The sequence below is a fragment of the Neomonachus schauinslandi genome, chromosome X (assembly GCF_002201575.2).
Source record: "Neomonachus schauinslandi chromosome X, ASM220157v2, whole genome shotgun sequence".
In the NCBI taxonomy this organism is placed as follows: Eukaryota; Metazoa; Chordata; class Mammalia; order Carnivora; family Phocidae; genus Neomonachus; species Neomonachus schauinslandi.
In genome coordinates, this window is record NC_058419.1 from 74,982,025 (window position 1) to 74,996,701 (window position 14,677).

Genomic DNA, 14,677 nt, shown 5'->3' on the forward strand with positions numbered 1-14,677 from the left:
TTATTATGTTATGTTAATCACCATACATTACATCATTAGTTTTTGACGTAGTGTTCCATGATTCATTGTTTGCATATATCACCCAGTGCTCCATTCAATACATGCCCTCTTTAATATCCATCACCAGGCTAACCTATCCCCCCAACCCCCTCCCCTCTAGAACCCTCAGTTTATTTCTCAGAGTCCATAGTCTCTCATGGTTCGTCTCCCCCTCTGATTCCCCCCCCTTCATTTTTCCCTTCCTACTATCTTCTTCTCTCTCTCTTTTTTTAACATATAATGTATTATTTGTTTCAGAGGTACAGGTCTGTGATTCATCAGTCTTACACCATCCACAGCGCTCACCACAGCACATACCCTTCCCAATGTCTACCACCAGTCACCCCATCTCTCCCACCCCCCACCATTCCAGCAACCATCAGTTTGTTTCCTGAGATTAAGAATTCCTCATATCAGTGAGATCATACGATACATGTCTTTCTCTGATTGACTTATTTCACTTAGCATAATACCCTCTAGTTCCATCCACGTCATTGCAAAGGGCAAGATTTCGGTTTTATTGATGGCTGCATAATATTCCATTGTATATATATACACATCTTCTTTATTCATCTGTTGATGGACATCTTGGCTCTTTCCATAGTCCCTATCAACATTCTAATAGCATTTTTTTTTTCACAAAAAAAATAAAAAAAGCAACCCTAGAATTCATATAGAACTACAGAAGACCCTGAATAGCCAGAACAATCTTGAGAAAGAACAAAGCTGGAAGCATCACAATTTCTGCTTTCAAACTATATTACAAGACTATAGTAATCAAAACAGTATGGTACTGGCATAAAAACAGACACAGATTAATGGGAAAGAATAAAGAGTCCCAAAATAAACCCATGTTTATATGATCAATTAATTTATGAAAAGATCCAAAAATATGCAATGGGGAAATGAGAGTCTGTTCAATAAATAGTGTTGGAAAAACTGGACACTTATCCTCTGTACAAAAATCAAGTCAAAATGGATTAAAGATTTTAACATCATACCTAAAAATGTAAAACTCCTAGAAGAAAACAGGGGGTAAGCTCCTTGACATTGGTCTTGGCCATGATCTTTTTTTTTTTTTAATTTGACACCTAAAACAAAGGCAACAAAAGCAAAAATAATCAAGTAGGACTACATCAAACTAAAAATCTTCTGCACAGCAATAAATAATAATAATAATAATAACTATCAATAAAATGAAAAGGCAACCTATGGAAAGGGAGAACATATTTTCAATCCACATATCTGATGAAAAGGGATTAACAACCATAATATACAAACAACTCATACAACTCAGTCAAAAAACAAATAACTCACTAAAAACGAGCAAGGAACTTCAATAGACTTTTTTTTTTTCAAAAAAGACATAAAAATGGCCAAAAGGTATATGAAAAGCTTTTCAACATCACTAATCATTAGGGAAATGCAAATCAAAACCACAATGAGATAATACCTCACACATGACAGAATGTCTATTATCAAAAAGACAGGAAATAACAGATACTGGCAAAGATAGGGAGAAAAACAGACCTTTGTATGCTGTTGGTGGGAATGTAAACTGGTACAGTCAGTATGGAAAACAGTATAGAGATTTCTCAAGGAATTAAACCTGGAACCATCTTATGAATCAGCAATCCCAATTCTGGATATATATTGAAAGGAAATAAAATTATGATCTCAAAGAGATATCTGTACTTGCATATTTATTGCAGCATTATTCACAATAGTCAAGGTATGGAAATAATCTAAGTGTCTGTTGACAGATGAATAGATAAAGAAATGTTAGATGATAGATAGATAGATAGATAGATAGATAGATAGATAGATAGATGATAGATAGATGATAGATAGATAGATAGATAGATAGATAGATAGATAGATAGATAGAGGAATATTATTCACCCTTAAAAGAAGGTAATCCTGCTATTTGTAAAAAATGGATGAACCTTGAGGACATTATACTAAGCAAAATAAGTTGGCAGAGAAAGAGAGATACTGTATAGTATGACTTATATGTGGAATTTAAAAAAAAAAATGTTGAACTCACAGAAAAAGAAAGTAAAATGATGGTTGCCAAGGGCTATGAACTGGGGGATTTGAGGATGTAATGTATAACATGTATAACATGGTGACTATAGTTGATAATACTGTACTGTATGATTGAAATTTGCTAAGAGAGTAGAACTTGTGTTCTCACAAAAAATGGTAAACATGAGGTGATGGATATGCTAATTAACCTGAGTGTGGGAATGCTTTCACAATGTATACACATATCAAATCATTATGTTGTTCACTTTAAATATATTACAATTTTATTTGTCAATTATACCTCACGAAAGCTGGAAAAAGAAGGATTAACATGGAGTCATATGGAATTGCAGGGGATCCCCAATTAAAAAAAGATCTTGTAGAAGGAAAACAAAATTGGAGGAAACACACTTACTGATTTCAAAACTTACTACAAAGCTGCAGTTACCAGGGCACCTGGGTGGCTCAATCAGTTAAGCATTTGCCTTCGGCTCAGGTCATGATCCCACATCTGGCTCCCTGCTCGGAGGGGAGCTTGCTTCTCCCTCTCCCTCTGTTCCCCAACCCATGCTCTCTTTCTCACTCTCTCTTGCTCTCTCTATCTCAAATAAATAAATAAAATCTTAAAAACAAAAGCTGCAGTTACCAAAATAATGTGGTACTGGTATAAGGACAAACATATAGATCAGTGAAATACAATTAAGAGTCCAGAAATAAACCCATATATATGGTCATTGATTTTTGACAAAGCTGCCAAGATCATTTATTCCATGGGAAAGCCATCTTTCCAACTAATGGTGTTGGGACAACTAGAGAGCCACATAAAAAATAATGAAATTAGGCCCCTACCTCACACCATATACAAAAATTTACTCAGCAATACAGATGTCAACAAAATAACTTGGCTAACTGAATTTAAATAACAAAAAAAAAGTCAACATAATGGCAGCTTAGGAATTTCTACCACTCATCCCTTCCCACACTCCTTAATGTGAATAGCTATTTGGACTCAAAAATACCTTCACAAAAGCCAAGGATTCCAGGTGAGGAATTACACAGGTGAGGGATTTCTGGGCGAAGCACAGAAATCAGAAAGGATGCATTGAGAAGTATAGGAAATATAGATTTGCACTACTCCCAGTACCCTTGATTACACTCAGGCAGCCCAGCACTGAGAGAGACACCTTCCACATGGGAGAAGGAGAGTATAACAAGAGTGCCTGACTTCACATGGACCCCAAAGTGGGCGTGAACCCATCACCTGATCTCTTATCCAGGAATATACCAGCATACTACACTTCTTAATTTAAATGATGCATTAAAAAGAACTTGCTGAAAGGGGCTATCCAAGAGGCTTACTTATTCTTCCTTCCAAGAAAAGTATAGGCCCTGGAGAGAACTCCTGTCTGTCTGGATGGTGTTTCTATAGCCAGAACCTCTATCACAAGCCCCACCTCTTAAAACGACCAAAATGCAGTGCTGTGGAGGCATGAATTTCCTGGGTCTTTGTGAAATGAAAGCAGCCTCCTGGAAATAAGAGAATTATTACTATGTTCTATTTTCCTTTCTGTATTAAAAAGATTATCTCTAAGAGCATTAAAGAAAACACATAACAATAAAAATGGAAGTGTCTCATAATCCCACCACCCTGATATCACTAGGCTCATGTTTGCTTTTTTCCTTCCATATGCATGCATATTTTAAATGGGCTTCAACCAAGATGACTGGGGAATTTGGTGCATGATATTTTCATTTATCATTCTATCATAAGCATTGTGTCACATAACTTTGCAGTCTTCCTATTTTTTTTTTTCTCAAGGCTACCTAATGTTCCATTCTGTTGATGTACAAACAGCCAGTCCCCTAATGGTGGACCATCTTGTTGTTTCCATTTCTTCATCAATAAGGCTGCAACAAGCATCCCTATGTGCATAGCTTTTCCGTGCCTTTTGGAGTCACTCCTTGAGACAAATTTCTGTAATTAGAATTCTTGGATCATAGAATATGAATTTATTTGTGGCTCTAACTGAATATTTCTGTAGTGCTTTGCCAAGGGGTCCAGCAAATTATTTCCAAGGTTTCTAAGAGTACATGAGTATGCCTATTTTTATAAAACTTTAATAGCACTGGAAATCGTTACTTAAAATATTTTTTTGCTATTTTATTGTGGCTAATACATTAAAGCTTCCTAATTTGAAATGCAGTTGTGGCAGAGTTGTTAAGACCCTAAGTTCTAAAAACAGACTACCTGGGTTTGCATCCTGGTTGCCACCACAATAGAAGATGTGAGACCTGAAGAGAGTTATTTAACCTCTCTGTGATCCTATTTCCTCACTGGAAAATGTGGGCGATAATAGTATCTAGCTTATAAGGAAACTTAAGCAGAAAAAACCTAAGGCAGGATGATACAGAAAAAAAAAAGAAAGAAAGAAAGAAAAAAAACACCTACTCTGGGAATCATGGGACCTAGGCTCTAAGCTGTGCTGTGCTAAAATCTGAGTGTGACCTCAGGCAGTTTCCCCCCCCCCCCAGCCTCAGTCTCCTCATATGTTTTTAAAATATAGGAACACCATCACTTCTTCTCAGGCTTATGTACATAAAATAGCCAGCAAAATGTATACCATAATAATTGCTTCTTTATGTGTGCTGCATCTTTGTTTCCTGTCTCTAGCGTGAGTCCCTTGCCTTGGGCACCTGCCTTAGTACCTTCTGTGTTTAGGCTTGAACCCCAGCCTTGCACTCATCAATCTTGTGCCCAAAGCCTCAGCCCAATTTTGACTGTAAGAGTGGATGAAGTGATCCCCCAATTCCCTTTAAGATCTAACAACTTGGTTCTCTGTGAAATTAAGTCTCTTCAGTTCATGGCCCATTTAGTGGCTCTGGCATTTTTCTGCTTCAAAATGGGTTAATCTCTCTCCTCTTTATATTTCCTTCCAGGATAGGTGTGCTTCCTCTGTGGCAGCCTGGTCAAGTCCACAAAAGGCCAGGTCAGAGTTCACAGGCTCCAGGACTTAGGTGATAGCTATCTTCTGCCTGAGCACCCTGGAAAGTCCTCCAGTCTAAAGTACCTATCCACCTCAAGCAGTCACCTCAAGATTAGAGTACCCTGCTTTTAACTTTCTCCACATGCATTCTTGGCTTGGGGCCAGACCGTCAAGTTGGCCAAGACTTTAGACCCTAGTTTCAAGGTCTATACTTTCCCTCACTTTGGTATCAAGATTTGCTCTCTGTCCCCAATTCCAAGTACTCAAGAACCTTTTACTCTCTGTCTCTCCAATTCCTTAGGAAAACCTGAGCTAAGGAAGGAATCAAAACTCATTCGCACTGAGGCAGTATCAACTGTTAACATCTACAAGTGTGAAAGGACAAAGAAAGGACTGCATCTTCAAACAGAACTTAAAGCCTTTCTTAATTTAAAATTCACAAGGTAGAGTGAAATAAGACATGGTTGTGGTGAAGATGAGGTAGTAGAATAAGACTCAATGTCACAGAAGAAACTTTCAGCAATGACTGTGTTTAATTTTTTTTTCTGGGTTCCCAGAGAAAAGAAGGTATTTTTTCAGGGTCATACAACACAGGGCTTTTCATCAAACATTTACTGTGTGTGCACTATTCTATATTCAGCACTGTGCCAGGCACTGGGGTTTCAGAGATAATTTATATACAAGAAACTTACAGCGTAGCAGGAGGTACAATAACTTGGGTAAATTAATAGTTGCACTACTAAGTATAGATAGAATGCTATGGTCATATAGAGAAAATAAATGTTTAAACCAACTTAGGAATTTAAAAGTTTCTGGGAGTGTGACATTTTCACTGGACCTTTACGATATACAGGATTTCAATGGTCAAGACATTCAATTTTGGCATTCTTGAAAGGGGCAACAATGTGAGTAAAGGTACACATTACTCATTAATAGAAAATGTATTTATAAAAAGAGAAGTAATTTAATGTGTTTGGGTGAAGTGTTGTGTGTCATAATATAGCTAAGCAAGCAGGAAGGGCCAAACGGATGGAATGTGAAAGGTGAAAGGTATGAGATGCAAGAAGGAATAGTGATCAGACACTGGCAAATATTGAGGTAAATCTAAATGTATTGATTATATAAAACAAAATAATAATATTTAATATAAAAAGGTAAAAATAAAATGGAAATAAAATACTTGATAGAAATAGCATATGTCAGAATTGGATGATGGGAGTTAAAGTACTCAAAGATCATGAATCATTTAGGAGGAATGTCAAAACATGAACTAAAATGGAATTTTGTTAGTTAAGTATGGATATTAAAATAGCCAGAATAAACACTAAAAGGCTAAACAGAGTATATAACTTACAAATGACAGAGGGAGAAAAAAATGGAGCAAGAAGGAAAACCTCCAATCATTCCAAAATATGGTAATAAAGTCAGGGAAAGGGGGGAAATAGAATAAATGGGACATGGGCCACCTGGGTGGCTCAGTTGGTTAAGCATCTGCCTTCAGCTCAGGTCATGATCTCAGGGTCATGGGATTGAGCCCCGTGTCAGGCTCCCTGCTCAGCAGGGAGTCTGCTTCTCCCTCTCCCTCTGCTCCTTCCCCTGCTCATGCTTGCTTTCTCTCTCTCTCTCTTTCAAATAAGTAAATAAACAAAATTTAAAAAAAGAATAAATGGAACAAATAATAAGTGCATAGAAATGAATAAAAAAACTTATTAACAATCACAGTGAATGGAAATACACAAATTTGCCCTGTTGAAAGACAAAGGTCACCAGGCTATTTTTAAAATCTTGCCCTAAGCAGTTCAAAAAATATATATGTAAAACATTAGGGCACAGAAAAAGTGAATGTCAAAGTATGGAAAAGGTACAACAGACAAATACTATCAACAACAATGAAAAGGGTAGTGTGGCTATATTATCAGTCAAAATAGACTGTAAAGCAAAAAGCATTAGTAGAGATAAAAGAGGGTCATTACATAGTGATGAAATGATCAATTCACTATTAAGATATAACAGATATAAACTTATATGTATCCAACAACATAGGCTCAAAATTTATAAAGAAAAATAACAATGAAGAGAAATTGATAAAGTATGCCATCACTGAGAAATTTTACACATCTCTCTCAAGATTGATAAAACAGAGAGTCAGTAAAGGTATAAAAGACTTGAACAAAATAATGAGTAGAATTTTTCACCAAGCAATTGGAGAATACATATTATTTTTAAACATGCATGAACATTTATGAAAATTGACCCTATGCTAGGCCATAAGACTAACTTCAACAAATTTCAAAGGATTAGCATCCTGCAGATCAACAAAATGAAATCAATTTGGAAACCAATAGCAAAAAGATAATTAAAGATACATTTAGAAATGAAAAAGTACTAAAAACTCATAAGCCAAAGAAGTCAATGGAAAATTTGAAAATAAATAAAACTAAAAAATAATGACTATAACACAAAGTAAAACTAAAGCAGTAAAAAGAAAATTTTAGCTATAAATATTCATATAAAAAAGGCTCAATATCACTGATCATCAGGGAAATACAAACCAAAACTACAATGAGATATCACCTCACACTTGTCAGAAGGGCTAAAATCAACAATGCAAGAAACAATAGGTGTTGGTGAGGATGTAGAGAAAGGGGAACCCTCTTGCACTGTTGATGGAAATGCAAATTGGTGCAGCCACTCTGGAAAACAGTATGGAGTTTCCTCAAAAAATTAAAAATGGAACTACCCTGTGATCTAGTAATTGCAGTACTAGGTATTTACACAAAGAATACAAAAATACTAATTTGAAGGGATGCATGTTCCCCAATGTTTATAGCAGCATTATCTACCATAGCCAAATTATGGGAACAGCCCAAGTGTCCATTGACTGATGAATGGATAAAGATATATAATGGAACATTAATCAGCCATAAAGAAGAAAGAAATCTTGCCATTTACGATGACATAGATGAAAATAGAGAGTATCATGCTAAGCAAAATAAGTCAGTCAGAGGAAGACAAATACTATAGGATTTCGCTCATATGTGGAATTTAAGAAACAAAACAAATGAGCAAAGGTGGGGGGGGCGAGAGAGAGAGAAGAAAACCAAGAAACAGACTCTTAACTGTAGAGAATAAATTGACAGGTTACCAGGGGAGAGGTTGGTGGGGGGATGGGTTATATAGGTGATGGGGATATTTTGATCAGCACCTGGTGTTGTATGGAAGTGTTGAATCACTATATTGTACACCTGAAACTAATATTACACTGTATATTAACTAACTGGAATTTAAGTTAAAAAAAAAAAACTTAAAAAAAGGAAGGCTCAAAATTAATGATTTAAGTACTCAACTTAAGACGTTAAAAAAGGAAAAGTAGAATAAGCCCAAAGAGTAAAAGATAAGGAATAACACAGACATAATTTCGTGATGTATTGCCAGATTGTTTTCTACTTTACACTCTAACCAATATTGTCTCAGCATTCCTATTTCCCAAATGATCATCAATATTTGATGTTTTCCTCCCTTACTAATTTTTGTCACTTTAATCTGTATAAATTAGAAGCTCATTATTTGATCTGTTCACCAGATAAATTGAATGTCTTCTCGTATACTAATGAGCCATCCAGATTTGTCTTTTTGTGAGTTATTTTATTTTATAATTTTCTATTTTTCTTATTGGATTTTGAGAGGTACTCAAGAGTTAGAACCTCATGACTGGTGCTTGGATGTGGGACATTAGGGACAGTGACAAGTCAAGGATGAGGATATCAATTTAGACTTATCTGAGTTATCACTTCTCACCAAACAGCCCTGGTTATACCACTCTCCATGGAGTATGGTATCCACCTCCTCTATAATTTGATTTTTTATCCTGTGAACAAGTTCTGGTTTGTGACTATCCTTCTCAAATAATAAGTCCCACCATTGGACAAAGCCATCCAGGTCACCTTCTCATTATAGACTTCTATAAATTCAGATTTGATATAACCATACCACTAATTGTGGATTAATGAAACAACTAGAACTCACCAACACAATGGTGAAATGGTAGGGCTTTCTGTATTTGGAGTCTGTGGTATTTCTCTTTTCATAAACTGATCTTAAGCACCTTGAGGGTTGTGTATAACATTACCATCCCTCGCTACTTAGAACTTCTTTGTTTTAAGATTTTATATATTTATTTGAGACACACACAGAAAGAGAGCACTCAAGTGGGGGGGAGGATCAGAGGGATAGGGAGGAGCAGACTCCCAGCTGAGCAGGGAACCTGATGCGGAGCTCAATCCCAGAACCCTGAGCTGAAGACAGACACTTAACCAACTGAGCCACCCAGGTGCCCCACTACTTAGAACTACTAGTCTACACAGCAGCTAGCCATTAATTCTACAAATATTTTATGAGGTATACGATTGAATTAGGATTAGAACATAGATTAGTGAGACCAGGCAAATGGGTTTCATATTTTTAGGAAACAAGTCTGTTCCAACAGAGAGAATTCAGTTCCCTAAACATGGACTGCACTTCCTTTCTCCATTTACCTATTTCAATGGTATATGCCATCAGTCATAATGCAAGGCTGCTTATGAAGACCATCCCTCTTCCTTGGGATGCAAGTCAAATCATATACTTCTCCCATGGTGTGTCGAAAGAATACTTCAAGAAATAAAATCTTAAAAAAAAAGAATACTTAAAGAAAGAGCATAAAGTAGTCATTATGAGCACAGGATCTGAAGTCATCAGACATCTAGATCTGAACCCAGTTTCTACATCTTGATATATGTGAATTTGAGCAACTATTTAACCTCGCTGAGCTTCAGTTTCCTTATCTGGCAAATGCTACCTATTTCTTTGGAATGTTATGAAGATTAAATGAGGTAATGTGTATATCCAGGCCTTTGAGCATAGTTAATCCTTTATGAGCATTAACAATGATATACTATTTGTTATTCATTGATACAATAGTGCATTAGCATAAAGCAGAAGTAAATTAGGCAAGATACATAATGAAGTGGAAAGAACACTGGCCTGTAGTTAATAGACTTGGGTTCAAGTCTTGACTCTACCAATACTACTAAGTATAGAAGCACAGATTTTAAAGGTTTATTTCAAGAGGGATAAGTAGTACAGAACATATCTGGGCCATAGATTTTGTGGAAGAGCATGGTAAGGTGGTGATCTTATGGAGAGTGTTGAATGCTAAATCTGGGGCTTTGTAAGGTACGAGGACATGACTGGATTTGTGCTTTAGGATTGTATTCTGGAAGCAAAATGGAGGCTTAATCTGTACCCAGGATTCTTTGCCTTGTGGATGTTTCTACAAATTATTTTAGTCTTCACTTGGTCTAGTTACTCACCAGTTTAGCCATCTGTGCATCTACATCTTCATGCTTAATACAGTCTTCTTCCTTTTCCTCTGTGGAAGAAACTCCAGTTCTTAGCCAGACCCACTCATGTTGGTACAACTTTACCAAGCTGAATGAATAAAAAAGTGGTAAGGTTATAGTCAGTTCCCCCATGTACTGAGTCTCTCCATCTGAAAAGTAAGAAGAGAAGGAATTGAATTGGGTGATCTCTGAGGTCCTTTTGAAATTTGATGTTTTCTGATTCCTTTCTCATCACTATGCTTCCTTCCTGAGGTTAGCTTTGGTGTTCTAACAGCAATGAGAAAGAACACCAAACCAGCCTCTCCCTCATATGGACAAGATGTACATTTCTACCTCTGATTTGCTTATCTACCCCTTCAAATAAACTGACATACTGTTCTTTGTATGGCCCATGGTGAATGAGAAAAGGTAAATGACCCACAGGGGAGCTGAATTGGTCTCATTGACCTCAATAATGAAGTGTGCTAATCAACTGAACTAATTTGCTATACAATAATAAAGCAATTTAATGGCCTTATCTGGACTTCCCAAGGGAAGATACCAAGAAGAAAGAGGTTCCAAAAAAGTTATTTTTCTCCTGAAAAAGGAGTGGTGGAAGGAAAGAAACTAGTACTTCTTAAGAACCTACTATATCAGTCCCTGTGCTTATTTTACACATTCTCATATATTACCTCATTCTGCTATGAAGGATTCCAGATACAGTATCTAACCCTCAAGATTGACTCCTTCTTATCCCCCACAATTCCCTATGTGTCACTCTTCCTGGCTGAAGAGGATGACATACTCACATAGAAGAGGAAGACTTGGCCAAAGACTTAAGAGTAATTACTCTTACTGGAATCTTTATTATCACATTTAATCCTTCTACCAGCTTCCATGAGGTCCAGAGTCTCTTGCCTCCAGGTAAGACCGATGATAAAACAAGTTCCACAAACTGAAATGGCTTACCCAAGGTCACACACTAGCAAGTGTTAGACCTGGAATTGGAACCCCAGACTTCTGATACCATGCTGAGTCCTGTTTCTACTGTTCCTTGTAGGCACACTTAGATTCCTCAATTCTTGGGGACTAGGAATAGTAGAACAGAGTTAAACATCAGGAACACTGAATAAGCAACCCAATGAAGTTGTGAGCTAAGGTTCCCAAAAGATCTTCAAACTGAGAGAGCCTCCTACCTTTAAGGATTGAGAAATGTACCAAAGCCATCAAAGTAAATCAAACAGCTGATGAATTAATTGTATTTCCATGTAAAGGAAACCACATTGTAAGACCAGTGAGACATCAGTACAGCCTAAGTTGGCTCCAGTTCACTTCCTCAGGCACGCACTTTCTGTGTCATTAAAATGTTCTTGTCTGGTCCTTGCCTACTGCTAATTGGAGGAGAAATAAAGCCTCAAAATTGACAAAAATTTCCTGGAACCTCCCCAGCTTGCCCCAGACTCCATGAAATAAAGGGGCTGGTGGTACCTCAGCTTCATGAAATTGTCCACAACAAAGAGCAAAGGAAGGAGTTGGAAGAGCCAAATAAGACAAAAATAAAGCTATTTTTTTTCTCACAATGAAATAAACTCATGGCAACAGGACCCTCAGCAATTTTTCCCTCTGTTTCTGTCCAAATCACTTGACATAAGCCATAAAGTCTCCACTGAAACAGAGTCATGAATTCATACCTACACACACCCAATGCCTTCTACATGCATGGCCTTCATACCTGGTGCTGAATTTTATGCCGGGTACACTCATTAATCAACCTTATTGCATTAACTCTTCCAAACAACCCTAGAGAATGAGGGTAATAATAGCTAATGTTCACTGACTAGTTACTGTGTTCCTGCCTCTGTTTTCTAAGCTTTGCACATATTAACTCATTTAATTTTCACAATAAATCTATGAGGAAAGTTCTACCATATTTCATCAATTTTAGATGCACTTAAAAAAATAACATCATTAAAATTTGAATGTATCTTGTTTTCTTTTAACACCTGTTTATCTTTCAGAACACTTATCACAAATTATACATTTGTTTGTTATTACATCTCTCACTAAACTGTGAGCTCTTTGAGGCCAGAACTTTTACCTTCTTTGACCCTGTTCACTATCTTATCCCCAGCACTCAGCACACAGCCTAATGCACAGTAAGTGCTCAGAAAACATTTATCACACAACTAATAAGTAGATACCTCAAACTGGAAAGGTGATTGGAATAATCTACACCATCCCTCTGCTTCTAGAAATAAATATTTACAAAATTGACCCACATTAATAAAGCCCTTTCCAGGAAATTTGATTCAATATCATTTACATCTGCTTTGTAAACTCTTTTCACACCCCCTTCACATTCCTTTTCAGCCTACCACTCCTCTATTCTTCTCATGATTGCCTTAACTGTCATCTCCTCAAAGAAGACATACCTGATTCCCTGATTAGATTCCCTCCTTGTTATTCTGTATGACAGCAACTTTTTACTTTCTTTATAATACTTATCACAGTCTGTAGTTATTTTGTATAACTTTGTTTAGTTATTCATTGTCTACTTCTCCCATGAAACTATAAGGTCCTTGTTGTCAGGACCTTATCTATCTTGTTCATCACTGTATCTTTGCAGTGCATGCCCTTGAGTGAGGGAGACACATGATAAGTCATAAATGTATAATATCTCAAGTAGAGTAAACTGTTATAAGGAAAAATAAAGTGAGGTACAATTGATACTGGGTACTTAAATGGAACAAGTGGGGACTGCAAGGTTTGAAGAAGGACATGTAGGGGCACAGATAAGCAGACTTAAAAGCAAGAAACAGTGTAATGGAAGCTAAAGGAGCTATCAAAACAAATGGGAGGCTTCAAAGGAATCTGGCAAGGACCCTTTTCTGTGGTCTTTTTTGTGTGTGTCAGGTGGAAAGAGCAAGAGAAGCTGGAGCCTCTACCCAACTGAATGTCCTAAGCTATGACCAGCAGCAAAGGACTCAAGCTACCCGACAATACCTCCTAAACCAGAGGCCAGTGAGAAGCCTCTTGGGACCTTTAGGACTCAGCATATCCACTAATGGGCTGTTTAACCTTAGGTAAATCTTTGCTACTCTTTGCTCTGTGCCTCTGGATCTGTAATATGTGGGCTTTGGATTATCTGGTCTGTTAGGGATCTTTTGAACAGAACATTCCAAAAGTCTAGGAAACCTGAACAGGTCCACTCCATGGCCCTGTTTCTCGGGATCTTTGACAACTGTCCATTTACCTTTGCCTGTAAAGAGAACTTTGTTCTTATCTATCATCCTCTGTCTACATAGAATCTGGCTTCCTGATTCCGGCTGGAAGGATATGGGAAGAGCAGGGAATGGGGCCATCACATGAAGACAGAGCAGGAATTTTCCATCTAATGAGCAAGGAAATGGAAAACTGGCAGATTATGGGCATTATCTTGCTACTGACCACCTCCTAGGCCCCTTTCAAAGTTTAGGGTGAAAGGGAGGAATGGGAGCCAGTACAAAAGTGAATAACAGTTCTGAGGATGAATTCCTGTCAGAGTAACTCTGAGATTCGGGGAAAATTCTGGGGAACAGACTTTCTAAGAAGACTTTACCTTTTCATGCAGAGTCTAGTGGGCATGCTAAGCTTTACAAAGCTGCAGAGACCCGTTCTTGACATTAGATTAGTATTGACTTTGGGTAAAAGCGGCCAAGCATTCTCAGCACTGTAAAAGGCTTGTCCTCCATTACCTCCCCAGATTACTGCTACTAACATTCCCAGGAGATTAAAATAACAATTGCAGAAGAATACCTATTAGTCTGAAACTGTTCCAAAAAATAGAAATGGAAGGAAAACTTCCAAACTCATTTTATGAGGCCACCATTACCTTGATCCCCAAACCAGACAAAGACCCCATCAAAAAGGAGAATTACAGACCAATATCCTTGATGAACATGGATGCAAAAATTCTCACCAAAATACTAGCCAATAGGATCCAACAGTACATTAAAAGGATTATTCACCACGACCAAGTGAGATTTATCCCTGGGCTGCAAGGTTGGTTCAACATCTGCAAATCAATCAATGTGATACAATACATTAATAAAAGAAAGAACAAGAACCGTATGATCCTCTCAATAGATGCAGAAAAAGCATTTGACAAAGTACAGCATCATTCTTGATCAAAACTCTTCAGAGTATAGGGATAGAGGGTACATACCTCAATATCATAAAAGCCATCCATGAAAAACCCACAGCGAATATCATTCTCAATGGGGAAAA